This window comes from Mus musculus, chromosome 15, assembly GCF_000001635.26.
Source record: "Mus musculus strain C57BL/6J chromosome 15, GRCm38.p6 C57BL/6J".
Lineage (NCBI taxonomy): Eukaryota > Metazoa > Chordata > Mammalia > Rodentia > Muridae > Mus > Mus musculus.
This window is the reverse complement of record NC_000081.6, coordinates 67,225,102-67,240,125: the sequence shown is the minus strand read 5'-3', so window position 1 is coordinate 67,240,125 and position 15,024 is coordinate 67,225,102. Positions and strand designations below refer to the sequence as shown.

The 15,024-nt window shown below is 43.6% G+C and overlaps 1 long non-coding RNA gene across 1 annotated transcript in view; it reads right to left on the bottom strand.

The window, feature by feature from the left end:
- The window catches only part of 1700012I11Rik (RIKEN cDNA 1700012I11 gene), a 150,326-nt gene extending 136,969 nt beyond the window's left edge, over nt 1-13,357 (bottom strand). The window contains exons 1-2 of the long non-coding RNA NR_045140.1: nt 13,046-13,357; nt 404-483 (exon numbers count right to left, since the gene is read on the bottom strand). This is a non-coding gene — a long non-coding RNA (RIKEN cDNA 1700012I11 gene). The remainder of the gene's footprint in view (nt 1-403; nt 484-13,045) is intronic.
- Nucleotides 13,358-15,024: the final 1,667 nt, after the last annotated feature.

Below are 15,024 nucleotides of genomic sequence, written 5' to 3'. Positions count from 1 at the left end.
TAAAAACCTCCTGGGATGAAGCATTGCACATGGCTTGGAGAGGCACTCAGTGTCCATGCCATGGTAATTAGCCACACCACATCCAGTTCCTCAGCTGTGGGGGACAGTCAGAACCTCTTAGCTTCACACATGAAAGCAGACGGTTGTAGATTGCCGGCCTTCCTGAGAATATGTATTACCACCCCTTGCAGTATCTCAAGCAAGACTGGCTGTCAGCTGGCCTTTTCTGCAGCAGTGGTCAATGGAAATACTAGGCATTCACCTCTGTTGTCCCAAGCTGCATGATAATGCCAAAGTAGACATGAGTCACTGTGCCTCACATTCTCAACCTCCACGTGGATTTCAGCTGCCTGTGGAATCGATATTTCCAGGACACATTGGCTTTATACTGTCAGAGTCTTACCTAGAAAATGCATAACACAGCAGTATTTTCCTCTGCCCAGAAAGGAACCATCTCTGTGGGTATGTTTTCCAAACCGTTACCTACAAATAAGAGGCAGATAGAGTAAGGAGAGCAACTCAGGCTTCCCTCAAGAAAAAGGAAGAGAAAGGAAAGGAAGATAATGGGCTTTTGGTCATTCCTGCTGAGAATCCTAAGCAAGGTCCAATGTTCATCCCAGGTAGCCCTCACTGGATGTGGACTGACTGTACCCAGCGGCATCCTCCTAACACAGCCTCACATTGCCTTTTCTTCCCATTTCTTCACTTCTGATCCTTAAAGACACAGTCAATTAAGCCATCTGAATATAGTAACCCTTTCTAACTCTGTCTTCACTGGACTCTAGTTGGGGCCCTATCGCTGCAACCAACTGTGCCATCTTATTCTGGGTCAATGTTGGCTCAAGACCCATTGAATTGTTGACACCAATTTTCTATACTCCTGCAACCAGAACAACACAGGTGGGTGAAAAGATATTAATAAGCTCGGCTTCTGAACACATTATGTTTTTGAGAAAATCATGTCTTTGGGAATGAATAAACTACAGTCAATCCTTTACCAATTCAATTTTTTTGAGGGAAATTATAATGAATTCAACATTCATCCTACATGAGAGAGAGGGAGGAAGGAAGGAGGAGGGCAATATAAAGGTAATAAAGACATGGGATACACAAATGAGATGCACAGATCTGGTATTCATTTTTAAGGCAATATTTTGTTTCCGTTGGAGGAAATTTGATGATGTTATATAACAAATTATGCAGATTCTTAGTCGATTAAGCCTATGAAGTTATACTCTCTTTTTATACTGAATGTCCATCAAGGGAAAACTGAAGGCTCTGGCCATGGTATCAACACCCCAGGATCAAGCTCATAGATTAGCCACTGTATGATTCATTCTTGGCTGTAGAGGGAAGCATATCTAGGCAACGCACTTATAAGCCCTTACAGTTTCCAGTTAGATTTAACCTCTGCTCAATAACCTCTGTTCAAGGGTCACTGGCCAAAGTCCTATTCACACCTGGAGACGATCAGGAGGTACAATCTTACCAGAGTGTAGAGAGCTAGAAGCACCCGGTAAGGGATGTTGCTAAACATTACAAGCCTCATTTGTCAGGACCTCTAAGTTTCCAAAGATGGTGCTCTTGAACTGGACAGTAGCTGAACAGTAACTGTACAATAGATTATTTTGCTATATAAAGTATGAAAAAATCATCCACATTTTGATTATCTTTGGCCGGTCTTTATTATAGTCACAATGTTTTATTAATACATGCATTTGTATTTTAAATGTTTAGTACTATTTTTATGAAATAATTTTTAAAATTTCATTTTTTATTGAATTGCCACTTTATACCAAGATATTCAACATTTTTCTTAAAAGATTCAACCACCCTCACTCATTTTCCCTACAAATTCTATATCCCAGAATCATGCATTTGTAACACAATGGCCCCTTTGTCATCTAGGGAGAGGCTCTGTATTGCCCATTGCAGAAATCAATTTCACTGTCCTGACTTGCGGAAAAGACATATAAAGGGCAAAGAGACTGAGCAGAAAAGAAGAAAATAAAAAGTAAATAACCGAGAAGGTCAGAGTCAAAACAAAGGGAACGGAGTCAACAGAAGTTGTGGGGTTTGCCTGTATCCCTGTGCATCGTGGGGTGGTTGGAAGAGCAAGGGCCATTACAGCACACAAATTAGAGACATTTCTTATCAGTGAGAAAACATCTAAAAGGAACAACTTAAAAGCAGATTTTATTCCTGTTCATGGTTTGAGGGGATGTTGCCCCTTGGAACCATAGCAAGTTCCATTGGCACTGCTGGGAAATAGAAGCTTTTCCCACTGTGCTAACAATCCTAGGTTGTTTGCACCTCAAGTAGGAGGAGGTGGTATTTAGGATTCAAGGCAGACTTTGTACAAGTACAGACAGTCACAGACATGCAGGGGCTATGGGGAGCCAAGGGGATTCACAGGTCTTGCTTGTGAACCTGGAAGATGCCTGCTCCAAGATACCTCCTGCCAAGCAGCTTCTGTGGTTCCCTGGTTACTGTCTCCTTCCAAATCATCAGCAGGGTGTCTGCTCACAGAGCCAGTCCTCTGATGCTTCCACCCCTAACTGATAGCTGAAGCAAGGAGGATCTTCATGCAGAGAAAGAAAAGCTATTTGTCTTCCCTTGTTTGGTACCTGTATTTATCTTGTTAATAACTGTAGAACAAGGGCCTTCAGGAAACTGGGTTTATGTCTAGGATCTTGCCTTTGAGTTTCCCCAAGATTCAGAATCAAGAAGGAAAAAAAGAGGTCACCTATTTTCTAAACATTCTGTGTTCCAGGAGGGGAGATACCCAGAGCCCAGTATGGGCTTTGGCCACCCACTGACCAAGTGCCTTTCAATGAGCTTGTTTACAGTCACAAAGTCCAAATTGAAATAGAAGGTGAATAAAGGCTACCAAGAAGTTCTCCATCTCTCATAGTTGTCAAGACCTAGGCCCAGGTTATATCACTGTGGGGATTTTGAAGAGGTGTAATACTTCATCTTCTGCATATAGAATCTACTTGACCATCTCCCAACAAAAGAGAAACCTTGAACACAGATGCCAGACAACTTTGGTCTGCTTCTTGTGACTCCAGTTGACCCATGTGGTTGATACTCCATCATATGCTCTGTGACTGCTCATATATGGTCAAGCTCTGTAGGCTTAAGTGTTCTCAACTCATGCTGTCTATCAATATCTCTTATTCTTTCTCCACTTCACTTTTTTTTCTAACACTTACTCTATCCCAAACATTGTTACTACACTATTACTGAGTCAAGGCTAATTGTCACTAAAGGGGATGTAGTCACTTTACGGAGGACTCTACTGAAGCACACCAGGCTCAGTAGCTTTCCCTGTGGTCACTCCCTTAGTGAGGGTTGGAACTGAAGTCCAGTAAAATGACCACCTGGCCACAGCACCAGGCTGCAGCCTTTTACCCCTCATGCACTCACTCAGGGGATGCAGGGCTTGGTGAGGACAAAAAGGGAGGAGGGGGGAAGATGGGGAGGGGAGGGGAGGGGAAGCAGGGAGAGGAGGAAGTTCTCTGCTCACTCTCTAGAAGCTTCCTTTAGATGATGCCTCTTCCTTTATCCTAAAGGCCAACCATGGTTTCTCTTCTTAGGATTGTAAGGTATCTCTTTTATGAGGCAGCTATGATGTCAGCACAACAATATTCATTTATTATCATTCCCAAACAAAAGCCTAAGGACAGAGAATGGGCCACCTTCTTAATACATATGTGTGGTCATAGAAAAGAGAGGTTTGAGGCCCAGGGCAGTGTGATAATCCCAGGAGCAGCTGAAGCAAGGTGTCCACCATTGCCTCTGCTCATCTGAGTCCACCTTGTTTGTCATCCCCATAGTTAAAAGCCTGTTCTACCACTGAGGAATTCCACTCCATACCTCAGCAGATATTTTCTAACTCCTCCTTTCAGGGGAGTTTTATTTCAGCAGTAAATCTTCCCAAATGACTCTTGTTCCAGAAGTATTATCAAAGATGAAATGAAAACCTTGATCACCAGGGTGAGAAATCAAATGCATTATATTCGGTTATAGAAATGAAGAACTCAGAATCTCTCCTACCAAGGAAATGGCCTCTTGGACGTTGGACCCAGGCTTCTGCACCTCCCAGCATCTTGACTGAGGGCAGCAGATCGTCCAGCTTCTCAGTGATCCCTGGCCGCCCTTGGGTCACACCTCTCTTTGATAGATATCCACCTTGAAGAGTCAGCCTTCTGGATAGAGTTTCCTTTCCGATGTGTCAGATGGTGATGCTGCTGCTTAGGGTGGCTGTGACTGAGGCCCACAAGGCAAACAAGTCCACTGAGAGCCTGGGGTCTGCAGGGCACCTATGACTGCTTGCTCTGTTAAAATCACAATGGGTCCGGAGAATGGATATATGCTGCAGACCTAGAGTGGGAAAACACTAGTATCGTGTGATGATTTAGATGCTGCCCAGCTAAGAATTTCATCTCTTCACTCAGTGGTTAGAGAAGAGAAATAAGACAAGCAGAACATGCAAACAAGTGGTCTAAGCTTAGACCACGGAGACTTGTCTTAGTGCTCTAAACATGACCACATACTTTCTCCTGTGGCTGTTTGATACATTATATTTGGAGACTTGTCTATATTTGGAAAAATGTCAAAGGGAGAGCATTGGGGAAACCCACAAACATAAATCTACAATCATGATTCATGATAGCCAAGTGCCTTCAAGTGCCAGGCTTGGTATACACATTAGTGCTATATATCCTAAGGCCTCTTGTGCTTCCTCTGTGGTTTAAATGTGAAATGCCCCACATAGGTTCATCATGTGCTTGAACACTCAGCTCCCAGGAGGAAACACTGCTTGGGGAGATTGTGGAACCGTTAGGAAGTGGAGCCTCATGGGAGCGAGTGGGTTCACTGAAGCTGGGCTTTGAGGTTTCACAACCCAGCCCCATTTCCTGTTCACTTCCTGCATTGTGGATGTAGAAGCAATATGACCAGTCAGCTGCCCACTCCTGCAGCTCTGCTCTTTTCCCTACCTGCTACTATGTCTCCCTCCACTATAAATGGTAAGAATAAATTTTTCCATCTCTCTAAACTGCTTCTGTCAGTATCTTTTGTCACAATGAGAAAACTGTCTAAGTTATTGTTCTGCTGTTGTAAGAGAAATACCATGACCAAGGCAACTTATAGAATGAAGAATTTAGTTGGTGGCTTTCTTACAGTTTCAGAGGGTTGGTCGATGATCACCTTGGCAGGCAGGAAGCATAGAGGCAGACAGGCATGGTTCTGCAGCAGTAACCAAGAGCTCACATCTAATCTATAAATTGCAGATAGAGAGTGAGAAAAATGGGCTTTTGAAACTTTGAACCACAGCCCCAGCCACATAGCTCCTCCAATAAGGCCATATCTTCTATTCCTTCCCCAGAAGGAGTTCCAATAACTAGGGACCAAGAATTCAAGCACACAAGCCTGTGGGGCTATTCTCCTTCAAACCACTACAGTAACTAGTGCCATCTCCAAGTACCATTCTCAAACCATGGCTGCAGGTGTGAGTAGAGGAGGCATATAAGTTATATGTCTAACAACTAGAAAGGGATTAGAACCTATGCCCGCAGGGTTTATTTGGAGGGAGGATCATTAGTCCCTTTTCTAATATGAGAGAGATGAAGAGATTTGCCCATGGTCTCATGTGATCTATTCAGTGATAAGATACCCTCTATTAGATCTTGGCTACTTCTATACCCAGTCACATCAGTGTCTTTTCACCAGCATTCACAGCCTGTGTATAAGGTCTTAACACCTAAGGTATGTATACCTCCCCAAACCAAGAGTGACTGAGAGAAATCTGCCACTAGAAGTTAGCAAGATACTGACATCTACCCTGAAAGCTCTGTTTCCACATGGCAGTGAATATCCTCGGTGTTACTGAAAATGGACCCAGGAACAGGTACATGACATAGCTAAAGGGTATGAAGAAAATCTGGGGATCTGAGAAGATTATGCAGAAGGAGGGAGGAGGGAAGGAGCAAGGAAGGGAGGGATGGAAAGAGGGAGAGATGGAGAGAGGGAGGGAGGAAAAGAGAGAGGAAGGGAGGGAGAGAGAGAGGAAGGGAGGGAGAGAGAGAGGAAGGGAGGGAGAGAGAGAGGAAGGGAGGGAGAGAGAGAGGAAGGGAGGAAGGGAGGGAGGGAGGGAGGGAGGGAGGGAGGGAGGAAAGGAAGGAAAAAGGGAGGAAGGTCACAAATCATGGTGACCTTGAAAGACTTGCCCAGGAATCATGCACAGAAAGAGCACTGTTAAGTGAGCACTTGGGGTAGACACGAGTAAACAATCAATGCTATCCATTAAAGATTAATGAATGATTGGGAGAATGCTAAGGACTAAGTCCCAGAATTTCAAACTGGAGCCCTCAAAGGTTCATCTTGTGGCCAATGAGTGACCTCTGCCCAAATATACAGAGCAAGAGAAGTTTTCATCTGTACCCGAGACTCACTTCTGAAGCATGGTAGGTTGTATGAGTGAGCAAGGCCACTGAAATAGTTAGCTTTTGTCTCTGTGAAACAAATAAGTGGGAGAAACAAGTTAAAAGATTAATGATGGTTTAGGGCTGATGGGTTGACAACAGAAGTAGAGTTCAGAGCCAAGTCATGAGCAGAGCAACCAGATATCATCTAGAAGCTGGAAGGAAGCTTCTAGAAGGAACACAACCATATAGACATCTTAACTCTATGTTCATCTCCAGAGTTATGAAATAATGAGTTTGTGCTCCTTAAACTACTATACTTTTGATGTGTCACAGAAGCAGGAGGACTTAGCCTTAGCCAGTGGTTAGATGGCTTCAGGGATCATTGCAGACTTCAGTCCCATCTCTCAGTGTTGCTGCAGATTCCAAGAGGCCTTCAGCTAATAACCAAGGGAAGATAATGGAAAAAATAGATAGCCTGATTTACAAGGAACAAAATTGTGATTACCTTCTGATCTATTTTCTCCCTTTCCATATGCCATCTCCAAAGAGCAACATTCTAGTCAGTTCGTAGCAACCTTTATTGACACAAAGGCCAATTGAGGAAAAATTAAAATGTTTACAAGTAATGTTTTTCCCACTGAAGATGAAAATAGCTTTACTCGGCCCCAAGTATGTAATATATGTTTGCACAATACAGGTAACTATTAGAGTTGAGCAACACCTAGGGAAAATGTGCACTCTCAGCCTCTAAATTAACATTTGGAATACTCGTGATGGAGCACTGAAGAGGCAGCTTCCTAAGCTTTTTGTTAGCAAGTTTATATTTCCTGTACAGGTCTAAACAATGTGGTCATACATTCTTTTATTTAATCTTCAAAGCTCTTGGATTGGGAGAATCCAATATGCCTTGTGTCCCATTGCACAGCAGGGTAACTTGGATTGGGAGAATCCAATATGCCTTGTGTTCCATAACACAGCAGGGTAACTATGGTTGGCAACAATTAACTCTATGCTTTGGAAAAGTGAGTGTAGGAGATTTTAACCACTTCCTACACGAAGAAATGATGTTTTACATGATGATCTGGTCATTATACTCTCCATACCTATACTGGTGTAGAGAATAAGAGATGAGGAATAGTCAACACTAACTGGGTCATGTGTATCCTCCAAAAAGACCCAGAGATTTTTCCAGAAGAGTGGACAATTTGGAAGAACCAGAGGTGGCAAATGACTACAAGAAAACAGTGTTTTCTAGGCTCAGCGTGGAGATTACACATATGATCTCACACTGGCTAGGGCAGCATGCACAAGACCTGTGCAAGGTCAAGCCAGACAAGGTAGCATGGAAGGGGGACACCCCTACCTAAGGAGCTGTGGGCAGTCGATAGCTGCTGAGAGAAAACCAGTTTTCTTTAAGGGTGAAGACCCTAGTGGGTTGACCACCCATAACTGAAAGCCACATATTAAAAGAGTATATAGGCAGCACCAACTGTAGTTGGTGGGTTAAAAGAAGTAAAGAACACAAAGTTATAGGTGGATAGGAAAGTAGGTAGATATGGTTAAGCGAGAAGGGGGTTGAATACCGACCAAAATTCTCAAAGAACTAATACAAGATGAAGGGACAAAAAGAAATGCCAGGCTATATCCCATAAATACATGCACTGATTATATGTTTATTAAAGAGAGAGACTAAAAGGTTGGAGAAAGAAATGAGGGAAGGGGAAAAAGGAAGAAAGGAGAGAAGGAAAAAGAAAGAAAATAACACTAAAAAGACTCTTCAGTTTGGTATTGGTAAGATGCTCAACACAGAGATGAGAACAATGAATCTTTCGCAAGATTATGAACAAAGCTGGTGGCATGCAATTGTCTTGATCAGCCGACCTGATTTCATGTAATGTTGTCAGATCATCTGGTATATGCCACGCATGTCTTTGGTCCCATAAATCTTGGTCCCAGAGAACCATGAAGCTCCCAGCCCCATATAGACCTGGCATTCACCAGACTGTGGCTTTTGGTGTCATTGTTCTGATCAATTGATCCCTTGGCTCCGAGTGGCTGCCAGGGAGCAGTTCTCTCAAAGCTTGAAGCTCTCATAAAGACCCCTGCCCCATACTAACTGTACTTCAGAAACTGGCAATCTTTCTGCAGTGTGTGGGGAGGAAAGGGGTCTCCTGGAAGAATCTAGATACATTCGCTCAAATCTGCCTGCTGTACACAAAATCAAAACTGTTACTTCAAGTTAGGGAGCCTTCATATCAGTTGCATCATGGTCAGTGATCCCTACATTACTCTTCGTTTGCAAACCTAGGAATCTTATCATAGAAAAAATTAAGCAAAACATACAAAAACTCAGTCTACTCTCTTTCCTATGCTCCTGTCTTAGTTAGTGTTTCTATTACCGCAACAAAACACCATGACTGGAAAGCAAGTTGTGGAGGAAAGGTTCATTTGGCTTACACAACCAAATAACAATCCCTGATTGGAGTAAGTCACAAAAGGAACTCAAATAGGCTGAAACCTAGAGGCAAGAACTAGAGTAGAGGCTATAGAGGGATGCTGCTTAGTTTCTTGCTTCTGCTGGCTTTCTCAGTCTGCTTTCTTATAGAACCCATGACGACCAGCCTAGGGATGGTTCCACCCACAAAGGGATGGGTCCTTCACCATTGCTCACTAATTGAGAATGTAATTGCCTTACAGCTGGATCTCATGGAGTTATTTTCTCAACTGAGGCTACTTTATTTCTAACGTGGGTCAAATTGACACACAAAACCAACCAGTCTGGCTCCCTACTAAAAACATGTCCTTTTCCCCAGTGTTAAACAGGTAACAGCCACCACTTTGATGCAGTTGTAGGGCATGGTCCTTCATAGTCCTGAGAGCAAAATCCCAATTGTGATGATGTCATCACCAGAGCATTTTGGAAACAAAATATACTAATTACCGTTGTGGCACCAAGTGAAGGCTCACAGCCTTCATGGCGAGAACAGGAAGCTAGGCAGATGGAGGAGGAAAATGGAAGCATTGTGAGCACAGCAGAGCAGGGACACACAAAGAGCTAAGATGGCTATTTTCAGTCCTTGGGTGATTTTATAAACTTTGTATCATAGATTCTAGAGGGAACATGTAGATGGGAGACCTGGAGTTGGCTCAGTCCTGCCTTTGGTTTATAGGCCACCCACCGTGAGCTGTGAGGACCTATTCATCCACACTATACGCATACAGATGCTGTGTGGCTGAAACCACTACTCAGATTATGGTCCATCAAACATATCTGCTTCTCAAGGTTTTAGTCCACAGTTGGTTGACCCCAGCGCAGACCTGAGGCAATGACATTTCCGGAAGATGCTTGTGGTTATATGTAAGGAGCAAGGGCGCAGCTGAGCATGCTGCTATGCACCCAAACAGCCCCTATCCTCCAACAAAGAAAGATCTGACCCAAAATGGCAGTAGTACCAAGGTCAAGAACCCATGCTCTTCACTGTGCATGTTCCTTCAGGACCAAAATCTCAGCTACCCAGCCAGTCCCCAAGACTTAATCCAAATCCTGAGCACTGCCATCTTCTGCTGTGCTCCTGTGGCTTGTAAGCAATGTGTGAGAGAAAGAATTCTCACCTTCCTGAAATAGCTGTGCATGCTTCACCACTTGCATCGTGTACATTGTCAGAATGTGAACACAAACATACCTGCAAACATGTGTACACATGCAAAGACAACTATGAACATAAATGCAAGCGTGCTTGTGTATACACAAGCATACACACACACACATACACACACACTTCTGCTGGATTCCAGACACAAACCTGACTTCAGTCGCTGGCCTCTGGCTCATGGTAGTGTCAGATACCACTTTGCCCCACTCCAGGCAAAATGACCTCGATACAGACACCTAGGTGGAGGCATCGAGTGCTCTCCATAATTTTACTGACTGATGCTTTTTCCTCCCAGGCTCCATTATTAAGTAAGTGGCGGGCTGAAATGGAAAATGAACCTTTTGCAATTACACACACAGAAGGCAACTGGATAACAGGACCAGCAAAACGCCAATTGTGACAATGGCATAATGGCCCAGACGTGTGGCAGGCCAGTCTGACTCATTAATCCAGCGGCGGCAGTGGGTGTTGTAATGGAGTGAATGGGGCTGGAGGGAAGGCAGAGCAGGGACAGACACCAGCCAGCTGGCAGAACCAACTGAAACAAGCTTACTCAGGAGGGCAGTTGGTGGGAAGGGCTGGATGCAAAGGCAATGTCTCCTCCTTCAGTAGCATATCCTCCACCAGGGACCAGGGAACTCTCCAGAACTTGCAGCATTAAAAAGGGCATTACCAAAAGGAGAGATGGTACTGACGTTTTTTATGTCGATTCCCTGTTTTTGTTTTTTGTTTGGTTGGTTTTTAAAGGAGCATAAAGAGACTGCCGCCTCAGTTCAGGAGCCAAATCAAGTTCCAACTGGCCTTGCTCCCTTCTGCCCTGCATCATCCTACAAGGCGTTCGAGGTTCGGCATGCCTAAGAACACCTGGGCTTTCCCTCCATCCTGTTGTTCACTGTCTGCTCTGTAATTTCTTATTGCTCATTTGGCTCCATATCAAGACTCTTCAGTGAACATACTCCAGTCAAATAAATCCGTCTAAGGGTCCAGGCTTCAGTGGGCAGAAGATAAAGGCCAGTTGGCCTCAGGTCACCTCTTCTGGGTCATGAAGTTTGGATTTATTTGAGATCAGCTAAATGAGCCAATGGAGAAACATCAAAGCTCCAGTAAGTAAGATCTGTTATTGCAAAGTCACTACAGCTTCCAACAGCGAAACCCACCACTGCAACTAGGTTTCTAGAATGTCCTATAGGATAGAGTGACTATGGTGAACAACACTTACTCGGGTAATTCAAAATAGGTCCAAGAGAGGACTCTGAAATGTTAACAACACTCATCAACATGATAAACAATTCAGGCAATAAATATATTAGAACCCTGAATGTATGCATATGGTACACATATGATAAAATTTCACTTTGTACTCACAGATGCAAGCATTTGTTATGTGTCAATTTTATACACACACACATATGCACTTTATAATATAAGGCATTTTTTAAGCCTTTGGCAATCAGAACTGGTCTCTGTCAACAGTACTTTATTCTAGTGTGAGTGAAATACTTTCAACCACATAGAACATGACATTTAAAATATATAATAGAACCATACACCAGACAATTCTTACTTGGCCCCTCTTGGGGGAAAAAAGTGTCTTTGTGCTCTCCACGTTTTTCCCTATTATTTTTCCTCAGATCTAGCCATCCTTCAGGGCATATGTGTTCTAGGCCTCTAACGAGATGATTGCCCCACTCTTAGGGGTCCGTTGAGACCCCTCTGCCTCACCAACCTGCATTATATGAATTGTCTTGAGCACAGTACCACCAAACCCAGACAGCACTTGAGTCAAACATCATAAAATTATTATTTCCTCATTAAGACTGGCTTCCATACAGCCCCGGATAGCCTTGAGTTTGCTTTGTAGCTAAGGATAACCTTGAACTCCCGATCTTCCTAAATGCCGGGATTACACGCATGCATGACCATGCCCTACTTTGAGATGCTAGGGGTCAAGCCCAGGGCTAATGACAGTCCAGTACTCTGTTAACTGAACTGAATTCCCAGCCCACTGAATCAGTCATTTCCTCTGGTATGTAAGAATGAAAATGAGCCATGAGGCTCCATGGTGGCTGAAACATAAATCAGGAAACTTGAGAGGTGACGGCAGCTGCATAAGGTTGGAGTGGTGAAAATAGAAACTGTTCCCACCCAGGAAACACACTGAGAATAGGCCATAGGGAATCCAGGCTCTGGCTCCAGCCATCCTGAGCCCTGCCATATTCCTATCCCCTGTTCTAAACACTGTAGTAAAATAGATCTAAAAAATTCCATTGAGGGGTTTCTTCCTGCCTTTGGCAGCTTATGTTCCCAAATGAAAGATGTGTCACATAGCCGTTTTGTTTTTAAATATGCCTTATGCAGTACTGTAGCTCGGCAACTGCCTACCCTCTATGCTGTTGGTTATGTAAGTGAGGTTGAGGTTTCCTGGACTTGGGACTGTGAGAAAGAGTAATGGGAAGCAAGAAGCCACCACGGGCTAGGAAAAGAACCTGTGAGAGATGAGAAAGGAGATCCACCATGACCTAGGGGCCAAGGTGTCCCAGAGGGCTGCCTGGTTGCAGTTTAGAGGAGTTCAGATGGAGCATAATAAATAGTGACTAATAGTTTAGGATTATCTATAGAAAGGTAGATTCTAACAGCGTGGAGGGTAGGCAGCTGCCAGCTATTGTGTTGCATAAGGCATACTAAAATATAAAGCTTTTGTGTGTGTGTGTGTGTGTGTGTGTGTGTGTGTGTGTGTGTGTGTGTTTATCTGGGAACATAAATGGTCTAAGGTGGGAAGAACACCACCACCACCACCCCCCGTGCCGAGGTTTTTTAAAAATATTTTGTACGACAAGACACTGCCTTCATTTCTTCTCCATCATTTTCTCTCTTGCTTTTTGAACAAACTCCAGTTGGATTCCTTCCACCTGTGCCCCAGCCAAGTATAATTAATTCAATTTGTGAACAGACGTGACTTACATGCGTGCCTCTTTCACCTCTAATTTCAGAGCATCGCCTTTGCAAGTGTGGCCTGCCCAGCCAGCCTCGCTGGAAGGAGTCTTCCCTAGAACAAACTGCAGAGAATCAGTGCTTCCGGGAAGCAATTTGCTCGAATGACTCTTACCCACAGTCAGCCACCAGCAGAAGCTATCTTTTTATCAGCAGGCCTACAGGTAGCCCAGCCAGCAATCCACCCTATCACTGAATGGGAAGATGTTGGCATCAAAGAGATCTGATGAACAGGAATTACCACTCTGCTTCAGGTGAACTTTACATGTGACTAATTGCTTTAAGCCTCCATATCCTGGTCTTTCAAGTGTTGCTAATAATAGGCATGTGCCTTCTAGAACCTGGGGGAAGATCCAAGGCGATGGTGCCTGTGATCTCACTTGGAAGGCCTTCTGGCATACAACAAGCATCACATAAGTGACACCTCACATTGCCAGACAGAAGCTAGTCTTCTAGGTTTCTTAAGCTAATGATCATGTCTGCAAGGTCAGGTTCTCCACATGCCCTCCTCCCAGCTACTGTGTCCCCTTGGACTGTGTATTACAAATATGTTGTTATGGTGTTCCTGCCCCGAGCCTTTTATCCATGCCATTCATTTTGCATAGCCATAGCCACAAAGGGTATATCATCACCATAGGCTTGTGCTGTAGGAATAGAGGGCCACAAAAACCATAAAGGATAATAGAAGCCAAGATTTGTTTCTGGTTGTGTGCTAACCCATCACCCAAGACAATCTTTTCCAAGTCTCCTACTCAGTGCCCAAAACTACAGGAGATCCCAAAGCCCTTACATACTGTTTTTCATATTCATACCAACCTATAAGGAAGCCATGTCTATGAATCAAACCCACTTTGAGCATAACAATTATCACCAATGATAAAATAATTACCATGGTAGTTTATAGCAGAATGTATTTGAACCTTAAGAGTTTCTTACTTCTGAATCTTTTTATTTAGTGTTTTCAAAGTATGGTTGATCAGGGGTAACTGAAATCATAGAGAGAGGAATCACAGATAAGGATGGGTAATAATATGCATTGCAAACTGCAAGTGAGATACGTCTCTGTTCCACATCTCTTCATTCCAGGAGCAATAAGCACCACCTAGGCAGGACAAATTTGACTTGTGGCCGAGAGAAAACACATTTAGAGAACACTTCCAGACATTTTCAGGGGATCATGCAATCACATCCACTTCCACTGGATTACCACATGACTTTTTTTTTTTCAATTTTAAACCTACAGCAGATTGGCTTCGTGGGCACGGAACCCTGGATGGCAGAAGGCTGACTGAACTCTCTCCACATTACCAAATTACCTGCTTCAATACTTCTGATCAAAAAGCTTTTCAACTGGTGGCCATTTCTTCCCCTTGACATTTGTCATTTTCCAGATGGCAGTTTTGATTGTGAGGAAAGAGTAAGGACAATGTTGAAAACCTATAACGCCTCAAACAGCCCCTCTCTGCCAACAGAGAATGAAATGACTCAAAATATCAACAATGCTATGGTCAGTGCTTTGGTTTTCTTTCTGTCACTGTGATAAAATATTGACCAAAACCAACTTAAGGAGGAAAGGGTTTATTTCATCTTAAAGCTTACAAGCCATCATTGAGGGAAGCCAAGGCAAGAACTTGTGGGGCAAATTGAAGCAGTAACCATGTGCGAGTGCTGCTTACTCCCATGATTCTCCAACTCACACTCAGCCATCTTTCTTTTACTTCCCAGGACCACCTAGATTTAGAGGTGACATCACCCCTAGTGACTGGTTCCTCCCACATCAATAATTCATCAAGAAAACACTCTGCAGACTTATCTACAGATCAATTTGATGGATGTATTTTCTCAATTGAGGTCCCTCTTCCCAGATAATGCTAGCTTGTATCAAGTGTCAAGTTAGCAAAAACAAACAAAAACTAACCAGAATAGTTGGGAATTCTTGCTCTTGGCTG